Genomic DNA, 17222 nt, shown 5'->3' with positions numbered 1-17222 from the left:
TTTTCTCTTTTATTTGTTTTGGTAACAGCAATGGCAAGATCCACTCCCAGAGATTCTACGTGAATTGATTTCTGGGCAAGAGAATTATTTGTTTCAGGCTTGGTTTTTATCTCAAGTGATTCTAGAATAAATGAAGTACATTTTACCAGAATAATTTTTAATGCAAGTTGTTTATCACCATATATTTCCCCTGAACCCTAGAGAGCTATGATAAATAAGTTAAAGTATGCCTCCATAAGTAAAATAAAAATAAAAATAAACACTATGAATGTCTATATCAGCCATTTGTCATTTCTTTATTTCAGCCGGAATTTGAGTCTCTTTCCCATATTTGGAGAGTACTCCCACATTATGAATGGTGAAGGTAGTAAATAAGGTCTTGCATCATAAAAGATGAAATGCCCAAAATGCTTATCTCCCTTGCAGCTAGAGCACAAGATCATGAGCTGGTTTTTAGAAATTATGGGAACCTAGGACCGACTTTGAGTTAGTGACAAAAGAGGCAATTCAGTGGAGGAATCTTCACAGGACGACAGAGTAGTCATTTCTATTGGATCAATGTAATGACACAAGAGCAGAAACAATGCAAATTACTGCATCTGTTGTCTCAAGTGAATACACTCATTAAGCCACTTTAGTAACTTTAGAGAATATTTATGGTTGCTTAGTCTTGAACCTGGTTCTCCAGTCCTCTATTCCTATTTTGAAACAATAAAAACTTTAATAAATGCCTTTCTGTCTAAATCAGCAAGTGTCAGCTTCTGTTGCTTGCAACTAATACATATAACTGATAAAACAGCATTATTGGAAGTGATTCAGTTAAGTTTTAAAATATTTTAAAATCATCCGTGTTTTAGATTAGTGCATATTAAATAGTTGTCTTTAGCAATAAGTAGATAGAATTAATTTCTCTTTTGTTTACTCCTAGCTTAGACATTAGAGCATCATTAGTGAATTATCCTGTTCACACATGGGGATTTGTAGGAGCTTTGATATAAGGATACATCCAGATCATATAATTAAGAAAAAAGTTTGTTTTAAATAGGGACCCACACAAATACATATAACATATTTTAGGCAAAGGTGGGAAACTAATTTGATAAAGAGGAACGCCTTTTCAGCAAATGTTACTGGAGTAATTGAACATCCATGAGCAAACTAAGTGAAGCTTCACATCAACTTCACACCTTGTAACTCAAAACAGATCACAGACTTAAATGTAAAACGTAAAGCTCTAAAAATTTTGGAAAACCATTAGAAGAAAATCTAGGACTAGGCAGAATTCTTAGACTTGAAAACAAAATTATGTTCCATAAAAGGAAAGATTGACAAATTCATCCTATTGAAATTAAAAACTATTGCTCTATGAAAGACCCTATTAAGAGGATGAAAAGACAAGCTATTAACCGGCAGAAAATACTTAAGGACTATACATCTGTGATTAAAACAAAAAAAACAAAAAACAAAAACAAAAACAAAACCAAAAAACTAGTATAAAACACTCTAAAAACTGTACAGTAAAATTTTTTAAAAACATAATTTAACCAGAAGACGGACAAAGGACACGAACATACATTTCACCAAAGTTGACATATATACAAATAAGCACATAAACAGGTGTCTGACATCATTAATCATTAGGAAGATGCAAATTAAAACTACCAAGAGATATCATTACACACCTGTTGGAAAGGCTAAGAAAAAGTGACAACCCTAAATGCTGACAAGAATCCAGAGAAGATGGATAGCTGGATCACTCGTACATTACTGGTGGGAATATAAAATGGTTCAGACACTCAGGAAAACAATTTGGCAATTTCTTAGCAACCTACATATGCAAAAATGAGACCTCGCAATTGCACTCCTGGACATTCATGTCAGAGGAATGAAAACTTCTCACATACAAACCTATTCATGAATGTTTGTGGCTGCTTCATTTGAAATAGTAATAAACTGAAGATAAACCAGATGTCCATTGTTAGGTGAATGATTAAACAAGCTGTAGTTCACCAAATTATGCAATACTACACAGTAGTAACAAAGGACCAAACTAATAATAAATGTCAGAAAATTACGGTGGGTGTCTGTAAAAACACCAATCATCAAATGTTACCTACTGTGCAATGTCATTCCATTAACATTCTTATAATAATAAATTGTAGAAATTAAGAACAGGTTGGTGGTATCCAGAGGTTGTGAACAGGGGAGAGGGAATGGGGTTTGTGTGTGAGGTAGAAGTGGTTATAAAAGCACAGTATGGGAAATCCTTTTGATGGTTGAAATGTTCTGTATCTTGACTGTAGTAATGTCAGTATTTTGGTTATGAAATGAGACGGTAATTTTACAAGAAGTTACTATGGGGAAAATTGGATAAAGACCATGCAGGGTTGTTCTGTGCTGTTTTTCACAACTGCATGTGTAACAACAGTTATCTTAAAATTAAAAGTCTAATTAGAAAATGTAAGAGGGAGTATCAAAACCTAGCCTCAGTTTACAAACATGATAAGCTATCCATTGGGGCACAATTATAGTGGAAGTAGTGTAGAAAAATGGAAAGAGTTTACTCTTTTAGAATCAATTGAGGGATTTAATTAATAACTTGTCAATTATGAATTGTGTAACCTATAGAAAGTTTCAAATACCTTCAGGTCTCACTTTTCTTAATTATGAATTGGATAGAAGAACACCAGCCTCATTGTTGAGTAAAATAATATTTTACAAGATCTAAAACAGTGCTTAGTCTATGATGCTCCAACCATTGAATGGTAGAATTGATTGACAGATACCAAAAGCCTCCTGGGACAGACCTTTGAAAAGGAACCTATTTGTTGGCAGCCCTTCTGAACTGGGGTTCCATCAGGAAGAAACTCTTAATTCCTTGAGTCTTCCAATGTATGTAATGAGTTAACTTCCTTCCTATATGGAAAATGGTAGCAACTGTTCAATGCTTGTGAATTGAGGAAAATAATGACGCAAGTCATTTTTTGTAAGTCTTAATTCTCTTATGTAACTCAGATTGAGAAAGGCCAAATTTTGATAGATGGGCTGTCAATTTCTGCATATCATCAAGAAAACAGATAAAGGGGGGAAAGGTGTCGTTCTGTGATGATTTGAATTATGAGACCCCCTCCCCCACCTTCCAATCTGAATCTTAAATGATTATTACTATCTTAAAGATAGGCACCAGATATTTGTTTTACCACAGTTTTACCTCAGTAGCTAAACTCACAGTCTGATACAGTGAGTTCATGTAGATAGCCATATTGATATATTATGTAACATTTTGGCTTACTCTTTGCAAACATCTGTGCAAGCATGCATTATTTCATTTTCAGCACCTAAAGGTCAATGCATTCATAAGATAAATTCTGATTTTGGAAGAAAAATCTTAAAAAAGAAAGTCATATTTTGAGGGTCACAAAAGAGAGGTCAAAAATATTTACCCCAACCTTACGATCCATATATTAAATTGCAAGATTACTAAACATGTAAAAGATTAATCTATGCCTTACAGAATTTTAAGGGATTTTAGGTTGGCTGTATCTTCATATAAACATTTCCAATGAATATACTCATCGTTTACAAACCCATCATGCAGTTAGCTTATTTATCTCATAATTAAGGGCACATTTAACAATACTGTCTTCTGTAGCTCCTCCATTTTCTTCTGCTTTCCAGATCTCTAGACAATGTTTTCGAAAGGGAGGGAGGGAGCGAAGGAGGGAGGGAGGGAGGAAGGAAGGAAGGAAGGAAGGAAGGAAGGAAGGAAGGAACGAACGAAGGAAGGAAGGAAGAAAGGAGAGAGCGAGGAACAAACATGTCCTTAAAATGAATGAATATGTTTTTGCTGAACAGTCTTTTTTTTTTTTTTTTTCTTTGTTGAGACGGAGTCCCGCTCTGTCCCCCAGGCTGGAGTGCAGTGGCCGGATCTCAGCTCACTGCAAGCTCCGCCTCCCGGGTTCACGCCATTCTCCCGCCTCAGCCTCCCGAGTAGCTGGGACTACAGGCGCCCACCACCTCGCCCGGCTAGTTTTTTGTATTTTTTGGTCAGAGACGGGGTTTCACCGTGTTAGCCAGGATGGTCTCGATCTCCTGACCTCGTGATCCGCCCGTCTCGGCCTCCCAAAGTGCTGGGATTACAGGTTTGAGCCACCGCGCCTGGCCTGCTGAACAGTCTTAATAGGACAACAGTTGTTCTGAAACTCAAGGCACCACGGCATAGAAAAGCTAATTTGCGTTTTTGCATACAATTTAACTATCTGTATAAATATATGAATACACAAGTATGATTTAATGGAATGGCTCTCCACATTGCCACCTGTGAAAACATAAAAATGTCTTTTCTTTTGGAGACAGTGAGAATTGTTCCCTTCAAAGTGAGGTCTTTACATCCTCTCCCACTGTTCTTCCTAGAAATACAGCAGAAAGTGGGAGAAACATGTCTTATGTTCTTAATAATTTATAGACCCCAGTATGCCCCATTTACAAATCTCACCTATTTAAGAACATGTTCAAATCTTACTCCTTCCAGACTGAATCACCTATCATCTTCAACCTAGAAGTTTTCTACTGTGTCTGAGCTCATGGAGAATAATTTGTAACCTAGGCCCACCACATAGGGCCGCGAGGGCTGTGCTCAGCACAAATCCAAGGGACTGCATTTATACAGACTATGATGTGATCACTTTGTAGTTGTATATGTAATCCTGGCACTGTTTGAATGTATTGTTTTCATGCTTGCATGTTTGTCTTTGGTCTCCTAAAAGATTTTAGGTTGTTGGAATGTTATGGCAATTATGCTATTTTTAATTTTTAAATTTTTTATGTTTATGGATACATAATAGTTGTCCATATTTATGGAATACATGTAATATTTTGATACAATAATGCAATGTATAATGATCAAATCTTGGTGATTGGGACATTCATCACCTCAAACAGTTTTCATTTATTTGTGTTGAGAACATTCAACTCTCCTCTTCTAGTTCTTTTGAAATATACAATGAATTATTAACTTTACTATAGTCACCTTATTGCGCTATCAAACACTAGGTCTTACCTTTTATCTAACTGTATTTTTGTGCCCATTAACCAACCTATGACTTTTCCTAGCCTCTGGTTCCCACCATTCTATCCACTGTGTCCATGAGATCAATATTTTTAGCTCCCACATGTTGCAAGACATTTGACGTTTGTCTTCCTGTGCCTGGCTTATTTCATTTAACATAATGACCTCCAGTTTCATCCATGTTGCCGCAAATGACAGGATTCCATTTTTTTTTAATGGAGGAAGAACATTGCGTTGTGTATCTATGTACCACATTTTTTTTTCATTCATCTATTGATGAATACTTAGGTTAATACCATATCTTGGTTATTGTGAATACTGCTGCAATAAACATGGCAGTTATGTATCTTTTTGATATGCTGATTTCTTTTCTTTTGTATATATACCCAGAGATGGGATTCCTGGATCATGTGGTAGTTCTGTTTTCAAATTTTGAGGAACCTCCATACTGTATTTTAGATGGAAATAATTTTTATTTCTATCAACAGTGTGCAAACATTCTCTTTCCTGTGCATCCTCGCCAGCATTTATTATTTCCTGTCTTCTTAATAGTAGCCATTCTAACTGGGGTGACATAATATCTCATTGTGGTTTCTATTTGCGTTTCCCAAATGATTAGTGATGTTGAACATTTTTTTCACATACCTGTTGACTAATTGGCTTCTTTTGAGAAATGTCTATTTAGAACTTTTGCCCATTTTAAATCAGATTGTTTGTTTATATTGCTATTGAGTTGTTTGGGTTATTTATATATCCCACTTGTTAATCCCTTGTCACTTGAATAGTTTCACATATATTTTTTCCTATTTTGTAGGTTTCTCTTCATTTGGCTGATGTTTCCTTTGCTGTGCAGACGTTTTTAAATTTGATGTGATCCCATTTGCCCATTTTTGCTTTGGTTGTCTGCTTTTGAGTCCTTACTCAAGAAATCTTTGCTCAAACCAGTGTCCCTGGAGCATTTCCCTAATGTTTTCTTCTAGTAGTTTCATAATTTTAGGTCTTATTGAAGTTATTAATCCATTTTGATTTATGTATATACTGAAAGACGGGGTCCAGTTTCATTCTTCTGCATATGGTCTAGATAGTGTTTGGTGTTTGTTTTGGACTTTTGGGATTATTTCACTTCATTTTAAGTCAAATGCAAATGGATGATCTTTTATTATAATATCTGATAAATTTTATATTTTCATCTAAGCCTGATGAATGATAACAGCTTTTCTCAGTAAATTCTGAGAAATATGTAAAGTACAATTTTTATTTAAATATTAAACAGCTTTCCTTTGCAGAGATAGGGCCTTGCTCTGTTATCCAGGCTGAGGTGCAGTAAGTGTGATCATGGTTCACTATAACCTTGAATTCCTGGGCTCAGGTGATCTTCCTGACTCAGTCTCCCCAGTAGCTGGGACTACAGGCATGTGCCACTTTGCCCAGCTAATTTCTTTTTTTGTGCGTGTGGAGATAGGGTCTTGCTATGTTGCCCATGTTGGTCTTGAACTCCCAGCCTTAAGCAATCCTCCTGCCTCAGCCTCCCAAAGTTCTGGGATTACAAGTATAAGCCATTATGCCTAGCCCGAGAGCTTTAAAATAAACATAAAGGGAATATTTATTTAATGCCAGTCAAGAAATGGCTGCTTCTTAAATTTCATATGAGAGTAATAGTAAACTAAGAAATAATAGTGAGGAAAAAACTTTTTTTGCCTAAGTACGTATATTTCAATTATTAGCTAGGACTTTTTCATTTTATGGTCCTCTCTTTTGAATTGGGGAAAATATAAATGTTAATCATTTGGCAGTTGCAGTTTAGTGTTCTCTGTAAAATGAGGTTTATATAAGCTACATTTGCTCATAGAATACCTTAATTACTAGGACCCAAGTGGTTTTGAACACTCCATTGACTTTAAAAACAAACAGCAGTGCAAAACTTCTGTGTCTTTGATGTTGAGCTCTAGAGCCATCTTGACTAAATTTTAGAAGGCTTCATTACTTAGAAGATAAAGTTCAATGCCTTTTCAATGAAATTCTATTTAGTAACTGCAGTAAAAGAGAGATCACTGAACCGCATACCCATCCGAAGTGTGCACATAGCTATCTTGATACTCATGGTTTCAACTAGTCACAACTCCCTTTTAAATGACAATAAAAGTGTGCAGAATACAAAATAAATAAAGTCCCAAGGAAAGCATCCAAGAAGTTTAAGTCATTATGCTTTCTGCTGACAGCTTAATGTCAGTATCTGACTAGAGTGTAAAGGGGAAACAGTAAAATTACTTTTCAAAAGAAAAGTAATAGCACCTAAATAGCACCTAAAGAAATAGCACCTAACACATTTGGATATTCATGATTTACCCAGGACTCGGGAACAAAGGTGAAATAAATCATTGTTTTGCTCTGCAGTTACAATCTGTAATGTATCTGGTTGGTTTTTCTTCAATTACAAATATTAAGGATGTGTTAGTATGTGTTTAATATGTGTTAATTGAGGATATGCTAATAGGAAATACACCAAGGATGAAGAAGTAAAAAGATGGCATTAATACCAACCCCAGCATTTACTATAGACAGGAGGATACAATGATATGTAAGACCCTTTACCAGACTAGTCCAGCCTGGCACAAAAGAGGACAGTCAATAAACGTTTGTTAAATAGTTAAATAAGTTTACATTCAGAACTGCTCCATTATGGTTTTCTTTGATATGTACAAGAATATTGGCACCGCCTTCATAGAGGCACTTTGTAATATCCACCTTTGTAATTAGCTTCAACAATATCAATCGATTGCAATGTAAAGCCAGTAATTGGAAATATGCCAGTCAGAATATATTTTATATCTTACCTAAGAGGTGTTGTTCCATGTTTAATTTTTACAAACTACATTTTATAACTTCAACTATATTTATTTTTTGACAATTTTTTGTGACCATACTAAAATTTAGCTCTTTTTAACCATAAAACATACAGAAAACACAGCAAAGTACATTGTTGTTTTGGAGGGAAGAGATTTTGTTTTAAAGGCCATCTAAATAAAAAAAAATTAGTCTTGCATTGTCTTTAGATGTATTTGTTATATTGTGATTTTTTCAGTTACTATTTTGACTATTCTTTATGTATATATTTATCTTTAATATTTAATAGGAAATTTCAAATAGTATATACAATAAAATTGTGCAGCAACTTTTACAGCAAGTGAAATGTTCTATTAGGAATCATCCCAACAGCATGAATTCTTGAATTCTTTTTAAAGAATTTTTAAGAATTTTTCATGAATTTTTCAAACGCAGTTCACCTTTAACACAGCTATGCTGTTCAGTGGGCAGGTCAGATATCATTTTCATTTTTATACAGGAAGACCATGAAGTTAAGGTAGCTGAGATAACACACTGAATCAGAAGGCTCAGATCTGTGACACTGATTTCTAGCGCCTTCTCAGAACACCTGTTTCAACCACTGCACACAATTTCATGACAGTGTATTCCACCCTTACCCCAGGAGGTTGGCATATCTCTGAGGACACTGATTGGTGTGCCACCCTAGGTTAGCACATGATATGCTTTTTCTGTATAATCTACAGTAATTCTAAGGCTCCTATTTTATATAGTTTTTCCCCAATTTAGTTGAAACCATTGACTATATCTGTTTCAATTCACAGTGCCTGATGAGTGCCTCAACTAATCTCAAAGGTAATGTCACTAATGATTCCTCAGATCTCTTTATCACTTTCCTGGTTATGTGTGCAGTCTACCATCTTTGAAACCCTAAGATGCGTGCATCACTTTAAATATACTCAAAGATTAAGACAGGTTCTCAATTGTACTTATTTTAAAACCGGAAAACCCTTTACAAAAACATTCTCTATGCAGCAGTATGAGTCTGAAATGGCTTTTCTTCCTTTTCATTGATGTTGGTTTTTATAATGTGATTTTATGACTTAGCTGGAGCTTATCAAAGACTACATTGTTTTTGTCTCTGAAACAACTCTCCACAGAATTCTACTTCAGGAAAACTCAGTACTTCAGATTATTAACGTTATTTAAGCTCCAGCTCAAGAGTACCAGTTTCTGAATATCACCAGAGTGTAGTGCAGACAAAGAACTTTGGAAATAGAGACATTTGGTTGAGGCCATTGACTTTCCATCCCCATACCTCATCTGTGAAATGGGCGTGAAGTGTCAAATGGCCAACTCCCATAGGGTTATTGAAAGATGTAAATGAGATAAAATTTGCAAAATGCCAGGTGCGTGGTAAGCCCCATACCATGTCACCTATTGACATTGGTATTTCTAAACAAGAAATACGGATTTGACTTGCCGTAATGAAGGAGTATCTTTACATTTAATTTCACCTCTTTGGGGATGACTTCTTTTTTGCCACAGGGAAAACAATTTTATATCTGATACCGTCAAAGTAGAAAGGTGTAATGTTTTAATCCAGAGCAATTACTTGATTACATGTGGTTTTAAACATATTCATTGGACAAAATTGTGTGCATGGATTGATGTGTGGGAAAGACACAGAAACTGGTGTGGGGTCACCAGGCTGATGATGTCTTGACCACACTCTGCGTTGAGGCATCCCAGCTTCCTCACCTGGAGTACTGGGCTTCCTCACCGTCACCTGACTAGCTCTTCCCTGTCATTAAAACAAAGCAAAGCAAAACAAAAACAACTAACTTTCAGTTTCCCTTCAGTTTGTATCACCCACCAGAAGTTCAGCTAGAATCACCTAGAAAGCCCTCAATTTCTGAACCTTCCATCATGTGTACCCTAACAGTTTCCAGCCTTCCTCTGCTTCTAATGCCTGACGGTCCCATCTGTCTGGAGGGCCAGGAATCCACACAGGTGGGTTTCCTGCTAACTGGCCCACTGGACCTCCTTCCCTGGATTCTCCTCCTCCTCATGCCCTCTCTCCACCCACCACTATAAGAGTTCTGCTTTTAAAAAAACGTATCCTCTTTCCCAGAGAATTCCTCAAGTCCTGAGCCCTACAGTTTCATTAGTGCTTCTCAAAAGACTTCTCTGAAATAAACCTTTTATACTTTAATCTCACTTTCGGTGTCCAGATTGGCATACTCAAATTTTTGCAAAATATTTTCTGCTTCCTACTCATATTTTACTCCAGGCCAATGAGTCTAAATAGAATATATTCTGTTCCCTCCTGAACCAGCTACTTTGTCACGTAGAAACACATATTAAGTAGACATTTCTATTAACGCTGCCACTCTTTTCAAAGTTATTCAATATTAGACCTCAAAGGCAAACGTGTCTTGTCTTTATCTCAATGAGAACATCCAACTGGATGCTGTATCTTATTGGTGCTTCCTCAGAATGTCTCTGCCTTCTGTGGTCTCTTTCCAGTTGATAAATTCTTTGTCTAACTTAAGGCACAAGTGTTGGTGTGACTGACTAATGGTTCTTTTTACTGCTCACTCAATTATCCTTGTACTCCTGTTCGATTAATTTTTCAAAATTTCTATTTGAAACATAATTATTCCTCTTAAAATTTCCCATGCTTTTTCATTACCTAGACTAATAATTTAAACTTAAATTTGCAATTCGGAACTCTTTGCAACATCTACCGTTGTTGCATTTAGATTTTTTAAATATAGTATTTCAAGCATGATGGAAATTGCAGAGAATCATATTACAAACCTCCAAGCACACACTACTATATTTTAGAAAGTTATTTTTTTCCTTTAAATTTTTTAACATAGAAAAATGTGGCCAGGCGCAGTGGCTCACGGATGTAATCCCAGCACTTTGGGAGACTGAAGTGGGAAGATCACTTGAGCCCAGGAGTTCGAGACCAACTTGGATACATGGTGAAACCCCATCTCTACTAAGAATACAAAAATTAGCCAGGCATGGTGGTGAACACCTGTAGCCCAGCCAGCTCGGGAGACTGTGGTGCGAGGATCACTTGAGTCTGGGAGATCTAAGCTGTAGTTAGCTGAGATCGTGCCACTGCACTCCAGCGTGGAAAACAGACTAAGACCCTGTCTCAACAAACAAACCAACAAACAACAACAACAACAACAAAAATATTGGGAGTTGAAGACCCATTTGAACCTTTTACTATCTTGCCATTTTCACACTGAAGAGTTGCCTTCGGTATTTATCTGTGTTACTGCCTAAGACTAGTCTGTGCACTTCAACCATTGTATTGTCCTCTGCTGCATACGTTAATCACTCTTCCTCTATTCATGGACATGGACAGGTATTGCTGATTTTGCTACTACAAACCGTGCTTCAACAAACATATACATAATTATCCTTGATTGCATATATACATGTTTCTCCAGGGTATGTGGATAGAAGTAGAAATACTGGTTTTTAAGACGTGTTGTTCACTTTACTAGATGTTTTCAGATTGCTCATAATTGTTTTCATTTATAAGCCTAGAACTAATGAAATGAAAACTTCTTTTATCCTCAGCAACAACTGCTATTGCGAGATTTTTTCAGTTTTGATATATTTCAAACATCCAAAGCGCATAAAGTTTTCTTAAAACCTAATTTGCTATAAGTGTTTCAGATTTTTAAAAAGAAATAAAATGAGTATAATTGAAGCCTGTTGTATATCCCAATACAGTTATTTCAGAAGTAAACTCATGTTTATAATTCTATGTACAGTTTTTCTACATTTATTAGATTTTCGTATTTCTTTAAATAATATTTGCTATTGCATTACGTAGCTTCAACTTTATGTAATTGGAATCGTACAGAATGTGATTTCCTGTTTTTGCTCAAGATTATGTTTTTGAAATGTAATAGTTTGAGATATAGAGTTGCAGTTCATTCATTTTTACTTCTGTATACTATTGCTTTGGATAAATACCTACAATTTGTATTTTACTGCAAATGTGCAAGAGTTTGGTTAGGTTATATGCTTAGAGGTGGATTTGCTGGACATAGGTTGGCCACAGACTTACCATCTCCTGCAAGTTTGCCAGATGGTGTATCCAAATGCAGCCAAGTAAATTCCAGAACCTTTTGTTCTACCTTCTCAGCAACCCGTGACAGTGTGAGACTTTTGCCCCTTGGATAAATGAGTGGGTAAAACTTGCATTTCTCTGCCCTTTGAACATATTTTCATGTGTTTATTGACCAATTGATTTTCTTAATTATTGAATTATTTCTTCACGTCTATTGATTAGTTTTCTATGCGACATCTTTTCTTAATGGTGTACAATAATGCTGTCTATATTTTAAATATTAGTTATTTACAGTTATACACAATACAGCTGTCTTATGTTATCGCTTGCCTTTAAACTTGCTTATAATCTTCTATGTCTTACTAACATTTTACATTTTAATACAATCAGATTTATTTCTTTGTGACTTGTAATTGTCTTACTCAAGAAGGCTCCCTCTACAACAACAAAAAGCTACTATCTTCTAGTCTAATGATAGAATATTCTGTTCTAATTAATCCACACGTAGATCTTTAATCAATGTCCAATTAATCCTTATTTAGGGTTTGAGTTTGGGATTTATTTGTTCCCATGTAGGTAGTCTGTTTTTCTCCTCCATTTATTAAAATTCTTGTGCATGAGCTTGTTAAACGTGCACAACTTTTCATTTTTTCATATATGTATTTTCAATATTGTGCTGGATTTACTCAGGCATATAGAGCAACATGAGCAGGACAAAGGCGTAGGGGTCACAGGATACTTGCCGTCATGCTTCAGTGCTGCTTGCGTGTAAACTGTGCCAGATTAGGGCACATTAGTTAGGTCAGAGTAACACACTAATATTTGTACATGCACAGTGTAGATTATTGTGAGCAGGACTGGAAGCAGGAGTACTATACAGAAGCCAGGCCAAAAAGTGCAAGGAAGGGTCAGCATGAGCAGCAAAAATAGAGAATTGTGTGTTGTAGTCAGAGTTGAGCCTTATGTGCATTGTATCATTATGTAAATATGTATCTATAATTTGCCCACTTCCATTTTTTTATATTTATGTTTATATAATAATTTTTTTCTTCTCCCACTATCGCAGCTCGTCACAGTGCTACCTGCCACTTAAGAGCATTTAAAAAGCTGTCTCGTTTACAAGCTTTTTCTAGATGTCCTAAACACCATGTGGTTTCTGCTTCTCCCCCTTTTAATTATTTATGGTGCTTTGCTTGGCTCTTAATATACCCTTTTTCCCTGCTTTTCATTATATTTACATGTTCATGAAATTAATTTGTTCTCAATTATCCCACAATGATATATTTACTTTTTTAAGATCTCACTAAAATATATTAATTGAAAATTTGAATGTCTTATAAAATATTTTGTTATTCATTGCATCATTATTAAAGCGATCATTTTTTAATTTTTATAAAATAATTTAAAATAAAAATACAAGGTTAAAGCAATCTTTAATCAGATATTTGCAATTTTAAATCAGAGTATTCTGATTTAAAATGTTGAGAAAATGTTGCATTCAAATTAAAGAAATCATATAAACTGGTAAACATTATATTTTATCTCCTGATTACCTATATTCCTTGACTTTATTTCACTCTCTGTATACTGAGTTGAAATATTTCTCTAAATATTAAGGAGTGGGCAAGACCGTCTTAAAGATGATTTTAACACTAGCATTATAGAGCTAGATATATGTATTTATATTATTTTTATTTCTGGAGAAATTTTTCACTGCCCTAAAATCACAAAGATATTCTCTTACATTTTATTCTAATTGTTTTACATTTTAATTTTTACACGTAAGCAATCCATTCACCTGGATTGTTATTGATTGGTGAGAGATTATGATCAGGTTAATTTTTTTCATATGTTTAGCTAATTTTCTCATCACAATTTGTTAAATAATCTATCCTTTTCCTTCATGTTCAATGCTACTTCTTCATATACCATATTTCTGTATATGTGTAGGTAATACATGGGCTCCCTTATTCTGCCCGACTTGTTCATTTATGTATAATGGACATTGCTATTCCTCCCCATATCCAAACACATTTTCCTTCCTCTCCAAAGCTGTCCAGGATCTTCCTAATCCTTTACCTTGTCATTTGCATTTTAGAATTTGTTTATTAACTTGCATCAAATACTTTGCTAATATTTGAATAAAAAATTCTTTGACTTTTAAAATTAGAAACGTAATTATAAATGCATTTCAGGCATTACATGGTTCAACTTAATTTACCAGTGCTGAAATGGGATCTCAAAAGGGTAAACTCAGATCACCTATGAAAGTCATTTTGGGTTTAATTTTCTAGGGGAAGATATAAATGACTAAACTTTGGGACATATTACTAAACACTGTAGATCATGAGTATGCCATTAAAAAATAATAAATTGAGAAACACAAGAAAATCTCTAAAATTAGATAATCAATACAGTGAAGTGATTTTAAAAGTGTCAAAAATGATTATTTTAACAAACATTCATACCCATTTTTTCACTTTGTAGAATATGATATGTGTCACATTTTGACTATTTTCTCCACCTAGTCATTCTTGATCCCTACTAGTCTGATATTACCCTACCTTTTTTTCAGTTGTTTACTTTTTTGTACTCTACTTATTTCTTTTTAACTTTTTTTTTTAATAAATAAGAGCTTTTATTTGATTATCACATACTTGAGATTTTCAGAAAAAACAATTCTTCCAAATATTTTGTGACAGGCTTCTAGTTCTAGTTTTCTTTTGGATTTCTGGAATTTTCCTCACTTTCTTATTTCTTTCTAGTGGCTTGTTTGGTTTAGGTGTTTATTCTGTAGCTTAAGCTCATGTCACACTTCTCTAGCCAGGGTTTGCTGAACTTTGAGACTTCTGAATTCTTGTAGCTTTTTGATTTATTCCACTTTGTAATCTTTTCCTTTTAAACACAGTCAGCAGCTTAATCCTCATGTTCTATGCGTATAGCTCTTGAGTGCAGGGCTCTGGGGGGCTTGGTTTTCTCATTTGCTAGGAACATTCCACAACAAGAATATGAATATAAAAATTGCATCTGGCTTCACTCCAGGGTCGTTTTTCTCCTACAGGTGCCAGTGAGATTGTTGGGCCATGTTTTCAGGGGTACAAGTGCAGGTTTGTAACATAGGTAAACTTGCGTAATGGGGGTTTGTTGTTCAACTGATTTCCTCACCCAAGTATTAAGCCTAGTGCCCATCAGTTATTTTTCCTGATCCTCTCTCTCCTTCCATCTTGCACCCTCCAAAAGGTGCTGGTGTGTGTTGTTTCCCTCTATGTGTCTATCTGTTCTCGTTATTTACCTTCAATTTTTAAGCTAAAACGTGGTATTTGGCTGTATGTTCCTGCATTAGTTTGCTAAGGATAATGGCCTCCAGCTCCATCCACATCCCTGCAAAAGACATGCTCTCTCTCTCTCTCTCTCTGGCTGCCTAGCACCCCAACAAAGGTCTAATACCCAGCATCTATAAGGAACTTAAAATTACAAGGAAAAAACAAACTACACCCTAAAAAAGTGGGCAAAGGACAGGAACAGATACTTCTCAAAAGAAGACATACCTATGCCAACAATCATATGAAAAAAATCATCACTGATCATTAGAGAAATGCAAATCAAAACCACAATGAAATGCCATCTGACACCAGTCAGAATGGCTACAGATGCTGGCAAGGTTGTGAAGGAAAAGGAACGCTTATACACTGTTGGTGGGAGTATAAATGACTCCAGCCATGTGGAAGACGGTGTGGTGATTCCTCAAAGACCTAAAGACAGAAATACTCTTCGACCCAGCAATCCCATTACTGGGTATATGCCAAAAGGAATATAAGTCATTCTATCTTAAAGATACATGCACACGTATGTTCATTGCAGCACTGTTCACAACAGCAAAAACATGGAATCAGCCTAAATGCCCATCAATGATAGACTGATTAGAAAAAATAAAGAAAATGTGGTGCATATACACCATGGAATATCCTACTTTTTTTTTTTTTTTTGAGATGGAATTTCACTCTTCTCGCCCAGGCTGGAGTACAATGGCGTGATCTTGGCTTACTGCAACCTCAGCCTCCTGGGTTCAAGCAATTCTCCTGCCTCCGCCTCCTGAGTAGCTGGGATTACAAGTACCCACCACCACACCCAGCTAATTTTTGTATTTTTAGTAAAGGTGGGGTTTTACCAGGTTGACCAGGCTGGTCTCGAACTCCTGTCCCCAGGTGATCCGCCTGCCTCAGCCTCCCAAAGTGTTGGGATTACAGACATGAGCCACCCCGCCTGGCCTGGAATACCCTACTTTTAAAGTGACTTTACTTCTTTATAGTTCCTCATGGTCTTAATTTTGTCTTCATTGTACTGTACTAATAATTAAATTATAAAATATAGAGAATATGGTTTTTATATAGAGGGAAAATAGATGATCAAATACAGGCATATAGATTATTTCTATAGTAATCTGCACTTCTTTGTTTTGTGCCCGCACAATGTGGGCTCTGTATACAAATTTGATAAATTGAAGATGTATTTAAAATCCTACAGTTTATGTCTTCATTCATTCATTCCATGATATAGATTTAGCATTTACTTGGTGCCAGATATGATTCTAACCATTCTCAGAGATTTAAATTCTTACAATGGCCCTTTCAAGAAAGATTTCTTCTTTATTATCTGAAATTTGAGTTTCAAACAGAAATTAAATAATTAATATAAAAATAAAAATTTTGGGCCCCAATAATGTTTAATTCTTAATCCTTAAGAGGATGACTCTAGAGCTTCCTCATGAAAAATTATTGAGTTATGTAGGTCAAAGAGAGAGTGATTTAGAATATAAGCCTCTGATAGCTCCCTTGCTGGATAAAATACCAAAAATAATAATAAAATCCAAATAGCTTGACTCGGATTGTCTAACCTGTTCAAAAACAAATCAACTTTTTCCAACAATCTCTCTATTCTCCTTTTATAAACTCTAATAAATTTTTAAAAACTAAAAATAAAAGGACTTGCTGAAACAAAATACTGAAGTGTCAGTGTGGTACCATATTTTACATCAATGATGAATAATCGTCAGAATCATTGTCTTTAATTGTGGAATCATCATTCACGTTTATTAGTGTTTCCTTATAGGCACCTACAGTGATACGTAGAAAAGAAATCTGCAAAATCAAAGTGTTGCTTTAGTGCCTCTTGCTTTTCACAAATGAATGTACTCATGATGAAAGGCCTAACAATACGTGGACTTCT

General features: G+C 35.3%; 1 protein-coding gene across 1 annotated transcript in view; it reads left to right on the top strand.

Moving 5' to 3' along the window:
• The window catches only part of DOK6 (docking protein 6), a 437100-nt gene that overhangs the window by 10913 nt on the left and 408965 nt on the right, over positions 1-17222 (top strand). The gene's annotated exons all lie outside the window — the stretch shown is intronic.

This window comes from Macaca thibetana, chromosome 18, assembly GCF_024542745.1.
Source record: "Macaca thibetana thibetana isolate TM-01 chromosome 18, ASM2454274v1, whole genome shotgun sequence".
Classification (NCBI taxonomy): domain Eukaryota; kingdom Metazoa; phylum Chordata; class Mammalia; order Primates; family Cercopithecidae; genus Macaca; species Macaca thibetana.
Note: the sequence above shows the minus strand (reverse complement) of the source record. Positions and strands in the feature narration are given on the sequence as shown.